The sequence below is a fragment of the Echinops telfairi genome, unplaced genomic scaffold (assembly GCF_000313985.2).
Source record: "Echinops telfairi isolate 266 unplaced genomic scaffold, ASM31398v2 ScPeMD7_7473;HRSCAF=8511, whole genome shotgun sequence".
NCBI lineage: Eukaryota > Metazoa > Chordata > Mammalia > Afrosoricida > Tenrecidae > Echinops > Echinops telfairi.
In genome coordinates this window covers 7,246,320-7,251,543 of record NW_022111377.1, presented here as the reverse complement: position 1 = coordinate 7,251,543, position 5,224 = coordinate 7,246,320, and positions in this window count along the sequence as shown.

The following is a 5,224-nucleotide window of genomic DNA, read 5'->3' as shown; positions in this document are numbered from 1 at the left end:
AGTTCTGGTGGTACTATCTTAGGCAACAATGACAGGCCAAAAAAGGACATCTTTATGGTAATTGGTGGAGAATAGGAGACTTTGCCAGTTCCTCAAAATCACATCACACAGTCATTGCTTTCCGACCTCTTCCTCATTATGGCACCCAGAGGTACCATTTACTAAGCATGCTGGCAAAGGAAAAGGAGACTTCTCCCTGTCGAGACCACTGACTAGGAGCTCAGGCTGCTCAGGGGCTATAGAACCCTCCAGGTTAGTGGACCAATCTCTCTGGGCACATCTGTATGACACAAAGCATCCCAGTTGGTAGTCTGCATCATAGCCCACAAATTTATGTGTGTGCAAGACCAGCCTAGGCATAACCTACTGTGACAGAACAAGGAGATCACATGTTGTGATGCCTTGCTCTTTATCTGGAACTAAATCCTGAGCTCATTTGGGTTAGGAAATAATCCAATCAAAATAGTAACCTGCCTGCTTGTCCTCACTCAAGGACTGATGCCAGGAATCATGGGTATAGATTTCTGAGTCGGCTCTCCCTTCCTGGAGAGGGCTGTGTGTGTGACTATTTGAGATAAGATTTACGAAGCATAGAAATGTCAGACTAACTAGGTCAGCTCCTAGTGGAATGTGCCAAATTATTGGCTACCACCATGGTCCTCCCCAGCCTTCTATCTTGCTCAATTTTAAATTACTCAAGAGATGGGTGAAATACATTTATCATCACAGAGCTGCATATTCAATCAGACAATGGAGAAGCAGGACTGTTTGACCAGCCCACTTGGAAAGCAACAAAACGCAAACACACAAATGAAAAATACAAACAGAACAGATTCTGGGGGTAAAAAATTGCAATGACTGTTCATGTGGTAATAAAATATATATGGCGGGATTTTGCTTGCAAGTGAAAAGAATTTTTTTTCCGCTTTCTTAAAAAGTAGTTTTTTTGAAATGTTATTCACAAATCATACATGTACATAGTTAAATCATTTTTAAAAATAGTTGTATATACATCCCCACAATCAGTTATAATGCTCTCTCTGCCCTCCTGCATTCATTTTTTTTCTTTTTTAATCATTTTATTAGGGGCTCATACAACTCTTATCACAATCCATACATACATCAATTGTGTAAAGCACATTTGTACATTCATTGCCCTCATCATTCTCAAAACATTTGCTCTCTACTTAAGCCCCCGGCATCAGGTCCTCATTTTTCCCCCTCCCTCCTGCAAAGCATTATTATTGCTAATTTAGCTTTCTAGTTAGAAAAGGGTATCATTTTTTCTGGAGTCCAGATTTCTGGGGTCGGGAGAGTTAAGGTGACCCACCGGACCATTACCCTGAATGTGATTTTTTTTTATTGTTGGGTCTTGCCCACAGTTTTGTTAGGTGCTATTTTGTTGGGACCAACCCATAGTGACCCTATGCACAACAGAACAAAACACTGGATGATCCTGCGTCATCCTCACAATTGTCCCTATCCCTGACTCCATTGTTGCAGCCCCTGTGTCATCTTGTGGAGGGCCTTCCTCTTTAACACTGCCTCTCCACTTGACCAAGCAGGATGTCCTTCTCCAGGGACTGGTCTCTCCTGACAACATGTCCAAAGCATATAAGATTTTGTCTTGAGCCCCGCTAGTCACCTAAAAGCCACCTTGAAGTAAAAAGAATGTCTTGCTACTTAGTAATGAGTCTTTAGCCTTATGCTTTGAGCTCTTCAGAAGAATTCAGTGAGATTCTGGAATAGAACTCAAATCTGGCCTGGACACTGTGTGGATTAAGGGTTGGGCTGCTCACCACAAGGACAGCAGTTCAAAACCACCAGCTACTCCTCCAGAGAAAGAAGAGGTTCTCCTCCAGAGAAAGAAGAGGTTCTCTATTCCAGTAAAAATATGTAAAAAATGTTTTAAAAATGTAAAAAATATATAAAAATATATATAATATACAAATAATACCTAAATATATAATATCTAAATATATATTATATATATATGAGCACCATTCTCAAGGCAAAACTTTTTTTATTATTATTTGAGCTAAACCATTGTTTTGTTTAGTAATGGCTTGGAGGGATAGCTTTGATGCAAGGTTTAAAGATTATTTCTGGGCATTGGTTTGGGGGTTCTGCCAGCTAGTCTGGTTTTCATGAGTTTGAAATTCTGTTCCATGATTTTCCTCCTTTTGACGAGAATCCACCTATTTGTTCTTTAATGAAAGCTTTCAGTATTGGTAGCCAGGCACCACCTGGTCTCAGAAACCCGCAGAGGCAGTTCTACCCTGTCTTATAGGGTCTCTAGGAGTCAGAATCAGCTCAATTGCAGTGAGTTTGAGACATTATTTTGGTCCCTTTCTGTGGCAGTTCATAGGAGGTGCTGTAAGAAAATTTGGAAGTTCTGAAAATAACTTTTATGACTCCCTAGCTGGTGGTTCTATGGGCTATGTGTTTGGCTGCTGAGGTAATTAGTTTATTGTGCCAAGCAGGCCAATAAACACATGTGGGATTAATTGAAGGGCGGAGAGATAAATAGCTCGGCGAGCCTCCTTTCTTGTCTCTTGCTCTTTGATCATCGGACCAGTGTGCGGCTGCCTTGCCTGTTCTGTGCCTCACTTTGCAAGCTACACTACCTGTGGGACACATAACCTGTGGACTGTGTCGCTGTACTTTGAGGTTCCTTCAAGACTTACTTTGCTACACCATTGGAATTTACATCTCTTGAGCTGGGGACTGTCGGACCCTGCCACCTGGCTGACTGTTGGTGACCTGCCTTGCTGTTTGCTGCCTGTGCCCGGATAGCCTGCATTGTTCTACAGAGGACTACTCAGCGGCCCTCAAGACTGGAAGTGTCTCACAACTGCCTCATGTGAGTGAGTGGCTCTGAGCCATTTGTACTGCTTTATAATGGAATGAACTGTTTATTTCTTATGCTATATATCTGCATATATATATATTAATATAATTATTAGCATTCTGATTTTGTTTCTCTAGAAAACCCTGTCTAATACAGCTGCCAACTGTGATGTTCACAGTTCAGAGTCACCGGGCATTCCTTGGTAGGCAGAAGAGGCTGCTTCGGCAAAAATTCAATCCCAGAAACCCTATTGTCCCAAAACCCACCATTATGAGTTGGGATATATTTCACGGCAGTATATTTGGTTCTTTGGGTTAATGGAAATAATAGGTAGAATTATTTCAAAGTTCTGCCTCTCCCACTTAAAATGGTTAAAAGGTATCAAACATAAATATAAAAATGTAGTTTGTAAAAACTGAGGGATATGTGTGAGGATAAATAGATGTATATAGGCTTGGAATAAGTTTTCTATTGTGAAGATTCTTTTCTTCAAAACAACATTTTATTCATTTTGGGTGATAAGTGCACAACCAAGCATACATATATTTATAATTTCAACTTGAGCATTTTAACAAAATTGATATCATACTTCTTGTGTCATTATTCTATCTCTGCCCATCTCTCACTGACATTAATTTAGGCTCTCAGCCCCTTGTAGTGCTCCTTGGTGCTCTAAATGAAGTGTTACCAGTTTAAACCCACATCTAAAAACTGCAAAACCAATATCCCCAGTCGAGTCTGAATCACAACAACCCCCTAGGACTGCCCCTGTGGGTTTCTGAGACTAACTCTTTACAGCTGTAGAAAGCCTAGTCTTTCTCCCAAGGAGCGCCTGGTGATTTTGAACTACTGACCTTGCAATTAGTAGCCCAATGCATAACTGCTGTGCCACTAGGGCTCACATAGATATATATATTTTAATAAGAGCACCATTCTCAAGGCAAATTTTTTTTATTATTATTTGAGCTAAACCGTTGTTTTGCTTAGTAATGGCTTGGAAGGATGGCTTTGATGCAAGGTTTAAAGATTATTTCTGGGCATTGGTTTGGGGGTTCTGCAGCTAGTCTGGTTTTCATGAGTTTGAAGTTCTGTTCCATGATTTGTTCCTTAATGAAAGCCTTCAGTATTGGTAGCCAGGCACCACCTGGTTCATCCTGTCTCGCGATAATGGAGCTAATAGTTCAGGAAGGCAGTGGAATCTGTGGACCATTTCTGAAGGTTCATTTTTAACCAGACTTAGAAAGAGGACCCTAATGAACGGTATTTTTGAGTGTCTACTTTCTGGGGTTGTTATGAATCGGAATCGACTGAGCCACACTGGTTTTTAGTTTGACTTTCTGGTATGACTTGTGTTGGATAGATGCAAGAACTTGCATTGGACTCACGAGATTGGATCTGAGAACTTATATGTGTGGAGGCAGCATAATTCAATAATATTTTACAGATATTTATTTAAAAGCATTGTTCAAAGTATTGTACTCAATGGGTTATTTAACCTTTCTGTAGATTATTTTCCTGCTCTGTGAAAATATCATAATGTCTAATGCATCCCTTAAGAATGTTTTGAAAAGATATAGAAACAATTTAAAAATAAAATTGCCAACTGGCTCTATGGGATAAGCGTTGTGGTCAGCTCTTCCAATCAACCAGCCATGCCTGGGGTGAGAGATGATGATGGCTGTTTCCACAAAGATTCAATGTTTTTGAAGCCCCCAAAATGAGTTCTACACTGCCCGATGGGGTCTCTATGAATTAGAATTGACTCAATAGAAGTGGGTATGATGTTTGATTTGGCTATATGGAAAGTAGCTGCATTTTAAAAACTAGTTATTATGATTTAGATGAAGGTTTACAGAGCTGATCAATTTTCCATTCGACAATTCATGCACATTTTATTTCATGTCATTGATTGCAATCCCAACAATACAGCATCACTTATTCCCCTTCATCCCTAATTTACCTTCTGAGCTTTGTCCTTGGGTAAATGTTGCCCTTTTGATCTCAAATGGTGGTTAGTCTAAGGCAGTGGTTCTCAACCTTCCTAATGCTGTGACCCTTTCATACGTTTCCTCATGTGGTGGTGACCCCCCAACCATAAAATTATTTTCATTGTTACTTCATCACTGTCATTTTGCCACTATTGTGAATCGGGTGACCCCTGTGAAAGGGTTGTTTGACCCCCAAAGGAGTCGCGACCCCCAGGCTGAGAACTGCTGATCTAAGGTGTGCATACTTTGCTAATGATGCTGCTCTCCTTATAGGCCTGCCTAGTGTTTGGCTGAAAATCTAGCTGTTTATGTCCTACACTGGACTTTGCCATCTTATTACTCGAGTAGCATCTGGGGTGAAGTATAGCAATGTTTTTCCTCTCTG